A 13943-nucleotide genomic window follows, 5' to 3' on the forward strand; every position below is an offset into this window, starting at 1 on the left:
CATTGTCATTCCATTATTTTCTTAATGCTTTTATACAGTGTGGTGGGGAGTCTGGACCTGCTTCCTGTGGAACTAATAAAAACAAACCAGCTCATTTGTGTGGATTCAATGCCTTTATTTTTCCATGCATCCCTATAAGAGATGCAGTTAGCATTTGGAGTCATCACAATGGCCACTTGCTATTTGCAGAGCAAGCTGTTTGTTAATGGATGCACTGAAAAGAAATTTAGCAATTAAGTGACAAGTGTGGATGCTGCTGTTCTGCTTCTTAAAGAGAGCCACATCCTATAGATTTTTAGCCTTTTATTTGCAACTCTGGCTTATTTTTAATAAGGTCTTTTCAGTACTTTGCAGGAGTGTAAGTTGAATGGCATCCAATCATGATAATTTCCGCAGCTTTTTCCATAATTAGGTTCTATCATTTTAGCTGTGAAGATACTTTTATATACATTTTTTTTCAGAAGCAGGTAGGTAAATTTAGAAACATAGAAATGCAAACACCAATGTGATCTGAATCCTCCATTGCTTCCCCTTTTCTTATACCCGATTCAGCTGCCCAGTTTGGCCATAATGCAGAGTGGAGTTTTTTTTTTCTACCCTTTGAAAATACGACGGTGTTGCTCAGAAGTTGGTAACTCTTGCTTTTGGATTGTTGAGCCAAAATGTAGTGTGAATCAGTGTATAAATTTGATTCAAGGTGACATTTCTGAAATCAACCACACTTCCATTATGCCCACCAACAACCTACGCTGAGCTTGAGTGCTCCAAAATCAGATGGAAAAACACGGACATTCTGTGTTTGTTTCCAATGCCGGGTTGAATAGGAAGCAGTTTCAAAATTGAGCCATTCATATTTGCATCTGGATACAAAGCACAGCCCGAGATGATAGGCTTAGGAATAGCATGGAGCTTCGAATCATGGCCTCTCCAGTCTAATATAAGAAAGGTGACTCAAACTTCTAATATAACATGCACTCAAATGAACATGCTCAGTGAATCAATTTATTTTTTGACAGTTGGGTGGATGATTGAAACAAAGCAGAAGAACGTCCTTAAAGAAAAACGTACATTGATAGGCTCAAACCAAAATTTGGAGCCAAATCTTGAACTTTGAGAAAGTTCAGATTCTTTGTAACTGGGTTTCTCTCCAGTGGGATCTAAAATCTAGATCCAAGTATTTGAATCCCATAGATCTAGGGGGACGAAGAGTATCTGGGAAATATAGAGGACACAATACAATTCAGAGAGTTGGGCAGGACCATCTATAGATTTACCCCCAGCAGTATTAGAAGCCTCAGACTCTCTTTATACAGGACTGTCCATAGCCCTACTTCTGTCAGCAGAAGGTGGTAATTTCAATAGCGAATAGTTTCTCTTCTGAACCCCTTTATGTTTAGTGTAAACTTCATAATCTGGAACTTCCTCGGTTTTACAGGCTATAAGACTTTATCATTCTCTGGGATATTTTTCATGCCCCAGAATACAGACTGAGGTTCTAACACACCATATTATGCAAGTGCTTCTGAGAGAGACTGCAATCTGGAACAGGAGATTACCAGAACCTACAGCATCAGGTAGGAGAACCCAGCTGTTACATCCCAGATCTTCTGCGTGGGGGAAATGAAGTGCAAGTAGGGAACTGTTGAAGTTACCCAATTGCCCCCAAATATCAAAAGTTTGGGCTTGGATAGGGGCAGAGGATCCAAAGCTGTTAGTTTAACCTTAGCTTCAAAGACCTTTTTGATTCTTCACCCGTGAATTTGGAGCCACCAGTGGAATTGCAGTAAAAATGGGTTTGTGCAGTTGAATCATGCACCAAACCAAGCTATTGTCCTGCAAATAACCAGCAGGATCCTGGAGTACTGTCTAGCCTGGGATGAGAGCTTCAGCTGCACCAGATATAGGTGCAAGGTTTAGATCTGGAGGCTGGGCTTTTCCAAGGAGCCTCAAAGAGTTGGGCACCTAGCTGTCTCAGGCTTCTTTGACAATCCCACTTAGAAGTCTTAAGTGTTGCTGGTTTTATAAGTGCAGGGTTTTTATTTTATTAGAAATGGTTTACTTATTTTTAGTTCATTTTTGAGTTAAAAATGACAAAAACACTCTGAGGACTTGTACTGCTGAGTTGTCAGCAATGTAACGCCAGCTTTGTTTTCCACTAACATGTGGGAAACAAAGCACCTGTGTGTATTCTATGCAGGCCAGCCTAATACCATGTTTGCAGCATGCTTCACAGAGGTTCATGATTTCTAATGACTTTGCTTATCCAAAGGTCACCATCTGGAACTAACTCATCTGACTTTTTATTCTGAAGGAACAGATTGAGTATATTTAGAAATGTTAGACTCTCCCTAGCATTCTTTGTGATGCTATGTTACAGCATCACACTGAATTTCAATAAGGCAAACTTCACTTGGATTAATCATAAAATGAGTAATAACCAGAAAATAATAATATGATAGTCTGCAATATCTTCTGACTTGTTAATGGGAAGTCAAGATAGGAAGAGTGACTCAATGTCAGTTATGTGGTTACTTTTCTTGAGTTATTCAGTTTTCTTTGCATCTACTGTAGCTGCTTAAAGTGTGTTTTCAAGAATTAAAATGGTGTAGTGTTAAAATTTTACATGTTATAAACTTTACAGGTGAGGTTTAAAGAACACTAAGTGAATGGCAATTCATATGTAAAAAACATAGTGGAGCAGACGAGTGTTCCATCTAATCCATTAGTCTCTCTGTTACTGTGACTGGTAACAGCTGCATCAGAGGAAAATACCAAAAACCCTTGTGGCCAATTATGGAATATCCTGCTCATTGGGACGTTTCTGTTTAAGCCCCTCAGAGACTTTTAGATTTTATTATTCCCTGCTGCTCAGCCTTGGACTTGACATCCTGGCCTGAGGCAAAGGATGTTGCTCACATCTCAAGCAGGAGTTGTCAGAGGAGAATCAAGGGACAATAAAGTAGAGTCCTATTTTATGGACCTGCCAGAGAGAGTGGTAATGGAGGGTAATTTTTTACCCTGGGGCTAACTCCTTTTAGTAAGAAGCCATCTTGAGGAAGAATGTGGTGGGCCCCCTGAATTCAGTGGTGATTGGAAAAGAGGAGCCTGTCAGTTTCTGAAGGGGGAGCTGGGAGGCTAGGCTAAGGCAGACAAAGGCTGTAGGCACAGGCCACAGTAGTTGCATTTTCACAACTGAGGGGAAGTCCCTGCCCTTTGTCTGATGGTCTATTGGCAAAAGCTGCCGCTGATCAGGGGAGGCACAAGGGGCAGGGACCTTAAAGCGCTGCCATGGTAGTGCTTTAATGTGGGCTGCGTACAGGCTGATACTGGCTCATTTCCACCCCTGCATCCATCTATCATGGTTTTCCATTTGTTTGGACACAGAACTAAAAGATTCTGTTATATATTTTGATAACCTTTGAGTTGTTCAATCAACGTGACCTCAGCAACACAAGGCTTGCCTTTGGGTCAGTACAGGCAAGAAAATGCAAAATTGTAAGCAGTGCAACACAAAGGCTAGTGTAAGATGGTAGAGTGATTTGTATTTGTGTATATGTGTGTGTGTGTTTATGTACTGTGTGTGCACACATATTAATTTAACTTATTACACACACACAGCCATATTATATATTAATGTAAGGAGAAAGTAAACAGAAAAGCTCCCCAGCTTGGGGGTCTTTGACTGCTGGGTGCAGAACTTGATACTCCCCCTTCCCACCTCACAGGAAACTACTGTTTTAGCCCTTTTTCTGAGCTCTCATGCAAGGAGAGGGGAACACTGAAGTTTAACTCTTTATTCACTGAGAACTAGGTAGTGTCCCTCATCATCCTGTCCCAACTATGCATCTCTGCTTTTCATAAAATGTATTGCATGCCCAGCAGTTTTCATTGTTTCAGTGAGAGCTGCTGCATGTTCAACACTTCTGCTGATCAGGCCACTAATTTAGATGCCTAAATATAGACTTAAGCACCAAATTTTAGGCAAGAATTGAAAAATATCTTGGTGATACCTTTTATTTCTCCATTTAATTCTTATTTTGATCAGTTATAATAGGATTATCTCAGTGTTCAACATGGGGGGGGGGGATGCTTTTCAGACTAGCAAGAGGATATTTCTTTAAAATACCAAATCTGGAAAGAAATAGATATATTGTTTTTTATACTTTGAGTTTCCTGGATGCAGCAAAATTCCTCAGCTGATGACTGAAATCTCACTGTGAAACTGAAAGTTTCCTTTTGTCCACCTTTGTCAGTTGACATCTTCCTTGGGAATGTATTGTTTTCTCTGTTGTATACAGATCTCTGCTATTATCTTGAGAGCCTAAAGGATTAGTTGATGATGAAAACATGCAATTAATTCCTTACTCTCAGACTGCTGGGACCTCCAGCAAATGAAAATGTTTGTTCATTGACTTTAGTTAGTGTAGTTCAGTTTTTCATCTCATGTGCAATTGGCTTTCAACCCACACTAGTGACCGCTTTCCTGTTTTTGTCATTGATGCAAATGGACTAAGCCATCTAATTTACAAAATAATCTGTTTTAGTACTAAATTACTCCAGTGTGTGCTAGATACATATTTGTGACACCCTGGGGAACAATTCAGACCAGTGGGGGGGAGGGGGGGCTGTGTCATTCCTGCCCCGCTACTTGGGTGCCTTACAACAGCTTGCTGAAGTAGCTCCCACCTGGGCCGCTCACAAACAGCTTTTCAGCATTTGCTTATAGTGCAGGGTGACACCAACACACCCTCAGTCCTGGTTTTCCCCCCAGAAAATATGTTCTGTACTGCCCAGTCAGCTCCTCGACAGTACATATATTTTAAGTCCATTATTCCTTTAAGCTTATTATTTTAAATAGACTTACCCAGACAATTCAACTTAAAAACACTGGATTAAATAAAATAGTAGAACAAGTTTATTAAGTTTATTACAAAAAGAAATTGTAAGTGAGTACAAGTACTGAGGCATAAAAGTTAGAAAAGGTTACAAGAAAAATAAAGATAAAACTCTTACAAATGCCTAACTTAATAAACTATATTAGATTCAACCAAAATTTCTCAGCACATGCTTCCAGCAAGGTTACTGACCAAACTCTTCAGGTCGGGATCTTTTCTCCCAAAAGTTTCAATGGCTGTTTCCTTTTGTCTTCTCAGGCGTAGAGAATGCAATGGGCAGGGAGAGAGAGAGAGAGAGGAATGTCTTGGAGTGTTTGTCTCCCCCCTTTAAAAAACATTTCCAGCTGGAACTAGAGACAGTCAGCGTGGAAGGGTGTTCTCTGCTCTTTCTTTTTCACCTGTTTTGAGGTACCTTTGTTTTTCCTTGCTGCTTGATAACTCTGCTTACGGCTCAAATGCAAATCAAGGCATATATACACTTTTGTTCAAGACAGGCCTGTTAGACCAATTGGGTGCTACATGACTTTTGAACATCATACAGGGAAATCTTGTAACTTCACATACAATGTTGCCACACATTTTATCGGGACAGTACTGATCAGCAAATTGAGTTTTCAAATGATACCGTACAAGGATACCTTGAACAAAGATGAACACAATACTGTAGCGTGTGTAGGGGTGAATACTGGGGTGTATTCTGTCACAATATTGCTACCTGACTTTGCTCTGCTTTTGGGTCTTCCATTTAGTGCTGCAAGAGGTCAGGTCCATTGTCTTCTCTCTGAGTTCTAAAGAAGTCTTGCATTAGTGTATTGCTGCTGTTGGTTGTGGTCGTATTTGCAGTTGCACAAGTTTCCATGGTTTCTGTGCTTCTCCAAGCTTCCTTGTGAATGAGCATGCTCTTCTGCTATATTTTATGTCCATATTTGATGTAACTTCTTCCCCACATTGTCTGCACCGGGCATTGAGGCTTTCTGTTAGGCAGTTTGCTATCTCTGAGTCACCCAATGCTTCATACTGCTTCAGAGGTTTTGGACATTCTTCATCTAAGCAGGGTATATAAGTCTTTTGGATTTAGTGGCTGCTTTGTAGACTGCTTTGTAGATGCAAGTGTAGGCATTTTCTACAAGAGTATTATGTGGCAGGCACACTATATACTTCTCAGGCAGCTCTGAGTATTTTTTCCAGTCTGCTCTTCTGTATTTCCACCTCAATCTAGGGACAGCGCTTGCTGTGGATCATCATTTCTATCCAAGTAAGAATAGGCAGGGGGTGGGGAGGGTGCTGACTGTGTGGGAGGTTTCGAAGAACTCTGCAGGAGGCTGATAACAGTTGGCTCCCTGCTGAAGTGACCCAACTGAGGTCAGGAGAGTAGCCCTGTTTCCACTGTTTGGAGAGAAAAAGGTGATTGACTGCCTAGAGGGAGGGAGGAGTGGGGGAGATAGATCATTTATAGACGTCTAGGAGAGCCAGTCCATTTTTATCATATTCTCTGTAGCCCAATGAAAAGTGGTGGCTGTTGAAGTCCACAACATGGAGGGATGTTGAAGTATTGGTAAAGGTAGGGCGTTCCAGGGTTCATCAGGAGGTTTTTAAACATTCACAACTTTAAATTGAGTGAGTCTTTTTTATAACGTCCCAGTGAGGCGAAGTACTTGGTAAGGTCTCCATATCATCAGTATCTGATTTCATATAAATGGATCTGTCATATTTCCATGAAGAATGTTGTAGCCTCTTATTGTCAACCAACTGGCAAGGAAAGAATCAATATGCGTTTCTTGGAGACAGATAATGTTGACTCTGTGACAAGCTGCAAAATCCTATATTACTGACTTTTATCAAGCGCTTTTCATCTGACAGCCCCTCAACACTGAGTTGAAAGATGGAAAGCGAAGAACCAGCAAGTACCACTTGAGTACTACTGTAACCAGGATCCAGATTGTCCAGATTTGATCTACTATTTGCTGAGCAAAGGGTACTCATACAATGAGGATGTAGCAGCATTGTGCTTGTATTTATTGAGCATATTTAATCACTTTAATTTTTCAGAGCAGAACTGTACTTTAAGGGCCTTTTTCTCCACTGCCTTGTGTCATCATTTGCACCTGTGAGGGTGTAAAATGCCACCAGCTCATACTATTTCCCCTCGCTCTTGTGCTCGTGGTAGCATTTTATACTCATAGCACAGGTGTATACTCATAGCACTATGTTCAAGGCTGTAGAGATGCATGCTCTGAAAGTACAAGGTAGTATCCCTCTTTTAGCAAGGATTTTTCTCTCCAAGTGCCTGGAAGTGCTGCTGGCTGATAGAGTGCTGTGAAATTAACTCTACATATAGGCTGACCAGTGGTCAAAATTTTTCATTTTCAGTGTTCTGAGAAAAAAGTTAGAATTTTCCATAGAAAATTTTGACAAACCTTATTTTTTAAGTGGTCCACGGGGGGAAAAATATTCCATTTTCTGGCTAGCTCTACCCACAATGTCAGACTACAAATACACTTTAATTGGAGTCCTATTCCTAAAATTTCTTGCAATCCTTTTTGACAATGTTTTGTTTCATTTTTTGCCAACTGCAGGCATGACAGAGTGGAAAAATCTGCTTTTTTTCCTCTTGCTTTCATTCTTAAGTTAACAGCTGCATCTTGAACCACTTGAAATTCGTTGTCTCATGCAGTGATCATCCAGTGTATGAGGCTGTACAGTGGAAATGTTTCTTATTTACTGATGTCAGATTAGTGCATTCCCAAAGGCACACAAACAGCTGTTAGTGTGCTGTAACCTGATTGTGTTAAATAAATTTGAAGTAAACACCTGAAATTGTGAGGCTGAGCAATTATTTCAGAGCCCTACTCTCCTAGGGCCTGACTCAAATCTCCTGGAAGTGGAATGGAGTATTTCCATTGATTCTAATAAGAGTTGGACTAGGCACATTTACTATGGCAGTAATGCTAGAATGTTAGATAAAATCATCTCTCTTGCTTTCAGTCTCTGTGTGATTTGAGACCTCTTCCTGTTCATCACTACATTGTCCTGAAATGTCAGTAGATTTTTAGAATATTTACTAATAGACTGGTTTCAGAGTAACAGCCGTGTTAGTCTGTATTCGCAAAAAGAAAAGGAGTACTTGTGGCACCTTAGAGACTAACCAATTTATTTGAGCATGAGCTTGAAGTGAGCTGTAGCTCACGAAAGCTCATGCTCAAATAAATCGGTTAGTCTCTAAGGTGCCACAAGTACTGCTTTTCTTTTTACTAATAGACTGACTGTGTTTGGCTGTTATGCAGGTGTGAAGGGTGGGAGGGGGAAACTGTAAAGGACCCTCAACTCCCTGTGTAAAAAAGCCCGCCACACTTGCAGTCCCTATGCTCAGAGAAGCACACTCTGTTCTCTTTGTACTCTCCAAAGGGGTTTATGACACTGGGGATTAAAGAAGTGGAAGTAGTCCCCACCCTATAAAGGGCTGTACCAGTAGCATCTCCTTACGTATGCCTGGAGCTCTGGGAGGCTTTCTGCTCGTAGAATGTCTGTAATAGTCAGAATTGGTTAACACCTATCCCCTTTTTTTCAGGCAAGCCAGTAAATAAAATCTGACTCTGTCTGTGGGGAATGGATAAATTGGTACAAAATAAATTAATTGCTGTTATCCGGTTACACGTATCCTGGACTTGCTTCTCTGCTACTCTTCTATTGTGTGTTCCTAGTCTTTCAGTTCTGAAAACATTTTCATATTTGTCAGTGGAACACAGATGATGTGAAATCTTGTGCTTGTAGAGTCAGTGGATGTGCTTTCAAGGATGCACACTTAAGTTACCTGAGGGAGCAAGGCGTCTTCCACCGCAAATTAACTTTCTTTCAGGAATCTGACTGATCTACAGTTTAATTTCCTTTCATATGGAAACCATTGAATTTGTTAGCATATTTGACAGTTTTCTTCCAATGATTGAGCAGGTATAGCATGTGATGCGCATAAAGGCAGCTAAGCAGAGAGCCTGCACATATTTCCCCAGATACACTTAGAATTGGTTTTGAAAACATGAGACAGACTTTCACCATTTGTACATAGAGATAATAGTTGTCTGTTACAGGAGTATTTTGAAATGGAACCATGTCTACAAAGTGATTTGTGATCTTCAAAAGGAAAGCATTGAGGAAATGCAAAATATTATATAATGATTAAATCTATGAGAAATTAAATTAATGCTGTGCCTTTTCCATTTAAATACCTTAAGTTTTAATAAACTGAGCAGGCTTTTTAGTCCATAGAGGTGTGCATTATTCTGATATACATTTTTTTTAATCAGCAAAAATAGCATGTGACATAGTTTCAACACTCACTTCTCCGTAAGTTAGTGGTGTCTCTGCTGACTCCTTTTCCTGTATTACACCACCTGCTTTAATGCTGGCTACAGTAGTGTCCATGCAGCTCATATATTGAATTGCTGAAATTATTGAATGGTACTGTACTCGAGCACAAAAGGAATCCTTGGAGAGCTAACAACGTTGGGTAGAGTTAGGTAGGGAACAAACTATTCTTTGATTCAGAGACCTGCGGGACCAGCTCACTTAGCTTTCCATGGATCATGTGCGTGGAATTTAAGTAGTGATGGGTGAACTTCAAAAGCTTTAGAGGTTCCGTTCAGATAAAGTTTCCATGGTTATCTGAAAGATATCAGCTGCTTTGGTCTCAATACTGGACTGAAAATTGCACAAGGAGCGATTTGTCTCATGAGATTTCATATGCTTCTGGTTGGATCAGAAATTCCACAAGAATAGCTTTTTTAAAAAAAATCATATTGTGGTTCTTCTGCTTATGGTCCTGGTTACTGAAAAATTGGCCAGTATGACCTAAAATAACTACTAATGATTATCTCTGTCTGCAGTATTGCCTTGTATTTTCCCCATACTTATTATTCTAGGAAATAACTTACTTAGTTCCAATACTAACTGTTAAAAGTTATGTAGTTATATCAAGCAGTTGGCAAGCTTTTAAGGAGAGGTGAATGAAAATGAGAAAAAGGGTGTTTTAACTTCAAAGAAAATTCTTTTCAAATTTTGCATGAATTGTGTCCTTATATGTGTATGTGTGAAGAGTTCTTGCTTTATTTAAAGCAGTGTGTCCATTTCTAATATTTTTGTGTTCTTGAAAAAGTGTTTTGTGGCTTTTGTTGGCATCTCATTTGTTAAATGGCAGTGTGGGGAAGATATGCAGTTGTCTTCATCTGTCAGTCTGAGTGAGTTATTACTACAAATTGGTATATTTTTTTTCTTTGAATTGTACTAGAGATTTTTGACAAAGAACTTTTGACAGCTTGATTGATGAGGAGGTATACTGCTGAAATTGCTACCTTTTTAAATAAAAAAAAGGAGATAATACGCTTGTCCAGTGAAGTTAAAAATTTGAGAACTGGCTTAATATTTAAACTGGCATACAATGCACATATATTTGAGTAGTCTATTTTAGTCTGAGAACAAACTATGGATATCATATATTTACTATTGCAATAATAACAAACTGAAAGGGTACAAAAAGAAAAGGAGTACTTGTGGCACCTTAGAGACCAACCAACTTAAATTTAAATAAATTGGTTAGTCTCTAAGGTGCCACAAGTACTCCTTTTCTTTTTGCGAATGCAGACTAACACGGCTGGTACTCTGAAACCTGAAAGGGTACAACTTCTGGACATTGTGATGAGTGGTTGCAAAACATAGTGCATTTGATATGAGGGACTCTGATTGGAACTGATATTTTGCTGCCCATTAAGACAGATGACCATAGATAGCAGGGGAATGTTAGCCCAATTTTCACTGTAATGAGAATAACTTATTGTACATTAACTGTCTATAGCAGCTCTTTGTGTCTTAAGGAAGAACCCAAATTGCTTTATAAACTACACAGGTAATACTAAAGCGAGCACTGATATTTAACCACCTCTGGGTAGAATGCAGACGTTAAGGAACAACTGCATATGTGCACAGCTTAGCACAAAAACTGTTTAGGATTGTAATTGAAGGCCTGCACAAGGGAAATTCTATGCGTGTTTGCACTAACAGTGTAAATACCATCTTGAAAGCCCTCTAATCACATGTCATCCATTAGAGACCAAAACAAGACCATGTGATCTAGGTATCCAGTCACATGGCACAAATACTACTGTGCAATATGAATAGCACTATAATGGAAGTGGTAGTCCCCGTGCCAACTTAATTGCGATCTATCCATAGGCAGTATTACACTGGTATAACCATTTGTTGAACAACAAATAGTTTTGTACAGTCTAAAGCCATGATCCTAAGCAGGTGTAAATTGATGTATTTGTCCTGTAGTCGGTAGGGCTACACTGACTTTCACCAGCTAAAGATCTGGTCCTAAAAGTCTGTTTGATAATTTGTGAATAGAAAAAGCGGCACTATGAATAGTTGGCCCTACACTAGTGTGGACCCATTTAGTGATATCCCCAAATCTTCTCCTCTTCTTCCTCACCTTGTGCAATGGTTCTGCCACTAAAAGACCTCTGCACCTGTTGGGGAGTGAGTAGAATGGATTTGAGATCAATAGAAGCTAAATTACTATAGGTGTATCTATGCTACTAATGTGGCCCTCCCTTACTGCTGTATTTGACATCTCACAATCTCAATGTAGTTATCCTCACAACAACGCTGTGAGGTAGGGAAGTGCTATTATCTCCATTATACAGATGTGGAACTGAGACAAAGAGAGGCTAAATGACTTTCCCAAGGTCATGTAGGAAACCCATGTCAGAACAGGGACTTGAAACCGAGTATCCCAAGTTCTCCGTTAGTGCCCTAACCACTGGACCAACTTTCCTTATAGAAGAAGATAGAAGTAGTAAAAAACAAAGTAGAATAAAAATCTGAGGGTGAAATCCTGGGAGTTTTGCCATTGACTTCAGGGCAAGGATTTCACACTCTAAATTGGAGTCCCTCAGCCATCATTCATAAATGTTACTTTTGTATAATGAAGTAAATATTACCTCATGATTTGCATATTAGGTTCTTGGAGGAGATTATCTGAAAACTACAAACCATTTGTGTGTGCATTACTCTTATTAATGTTAATGGAATAGATCCCAAAATGCCATATTTTCTTTTCTACATGAGCTGTAGCAATTTAGTAGTGTCATTCTGGGACTTTCCCCAGTTTGCTTGGAATTTATTGCTGTAGTGGTAGCATTAACACTATTTTAAAAGGGTAGTTGGCTTTTTAATTGTAAATCCAGACATCATTCTTAGCTACAGTACGTTATGGTCCAATTTGCAAACATGGAAGCCTCAAATTAGGTGTCCAATTACTTGTTTCTGGTGTTCAAATGAGCATTCAGAATTTAGGGGCTAATTTTCAGAGTTATTGATCACACCATATGAAAATCGGACCCTCATTATGTTGAATTGCATCAGGCTTATGCTTGGTTTTAAAAATCAGCCGAGAGCACAACATAAAAAGGGGTAGGTTGTGGTTGAAGAAATAGACTTAAAGGTGACATGACCTTACATGTTACCACAGAAATACACGCAATCTCCTTGGGTGTGCATGGTGACTTACTTTCTTAGACCTTTAAAAGTCAACTTCTTTCCCACATTTGACTAACAAAGATGTACTTCCTCCTCAAGCATTTGTCAGGTTTTTGAGTTAGTGTTTAGGGCTTGTCTACACTGCCGCTTAGGTCAATGTAACTTACATTGCTCAGGGGTGTGAAAAAACCACCCCTCTGAGCAATGTAAATTACATCGACTTAAAGTGGTGTCTCCATTGCTATGTCAGCAGGAGATGGTCTCCCTCTGACACAGCTTCTGCCTCTCATTGAGGTGGAGTAATTACGTTGTTGGGAGAGAGCTGTCCCATCGATGTAGCACGTCTGTTGAAGACGTACTACATCTGGGCTGCTGAATCGATGCACTGGCGCTGATGTCACATGGTAGTGAAGACAAGTCCTTAATAAAACAAACCCCAGAGCACTTCAAACACTCTGGAGAGGGAAATCCCTTCTTAGTTACAAAGGTTTCCTTTTCATAATGTTTCTAATGACACAAAGCTTCCAGTTCTTCAGTTCTCCAGAGTGTCTTTCAGGAAAAAATATGGGAAACAAGACTGGAATTTCCACTGTGAAAAACATGTGAGGGGGAAAACACCTCTGAGAATTTTATACACTATAAAAAACACAAAAAAAGGAGAGAACTCCTCTCCACTCCCTCTCTCCCATCCCTTTCCATTTTTCAGATGCAATCCTAACAAATCTGAGGTTGTTTCTACACACCCCCTCTTGGGCTGCTCTCATGAATGCTCATAAGGAGGAATAATTGATAGGCTTGCCGCAAAGTTCTCATTAAAAATCAGCATCAAGTTCCCCTGTGCTCATCACCTTGCTTTTATACATGTTCCTTTACTGAGAGAGATTGAAAATCAAATGGAAGGGATTATACAGTATAATTCATCATAATAGCACCATCTGCTGGCTAATTTGAGAATTATAGTTGCCCATAAACGCCATTGTAATCTTTCTGAGCATTTAGATAACAGGTGCTATCCCAGTTTTGATAAATGTAAAAAGACTTGAGAATAAGAGGGGAAACCTGAAATGAAACTGGATATTTTTTTGAAAAGATTTTGTTTCAACATACTGTGTCTTCATGGAAGTTTATGAAACCGCTTTCTTGTCACAATTAGTTTTTCTTGCATTTGATGCTGTAAGGGAAAGATTGTTCTCACTGGTATTTCCAGTCCGGCTTGGAAGCAGCATGGACCAGATATCCTCACAAAAGGACACCCTTCCTTGTATACCATCCTCACTTCTGCTCTGGCTCTGGAGGTGGAGTCTGATCTCCCCACTGAGAGCGGCCATTCAGGGGAAGGACATCTTCTGTCCCTCCCTAGCCTGGCCTGGATTAGCAGCTAGGAGCTCCTGGCTGAGGTGCGCTCAGCAGCATGGGGAGATTGGATTTCATGGGAGTCTTATTTCACAGTCAGCGACACGTTTTTCATGGCCGTGAAATTGGTACGGCCCTAGTTATAGGTTTTACATGTGGATATTG

General features: G+C 39.8%; 1 protein-coding gene across 5 annotated transcripts in view; it reads left to right on the forward strand.

Moving 5' to 3' along the window:
* Positions 1 to 13943, forward strand: part of PDE1C (phosphodiesterase 1C) — a gene marked incomplete at its 5' end in the record, with an annotated part of 501954 nt that overhangs the window by 120252 nt on the left and 367759 nt on the right. The gene's annotated exons all lie outside the window — the stretch shown is intronic.

The sequence above is a fragment of the Lepidochelys olivacea genome (genome assembly GCF_965140295.1).
Source record: "Lepidochelys olivacea isolate rLepOli2 genome assembly, chromosome: 2".
NCBI lineage: Eukaryota > Metazoa > Chordata > Testudines > Cheloniidae > Lepidochelys > Lepidochelys olivacea.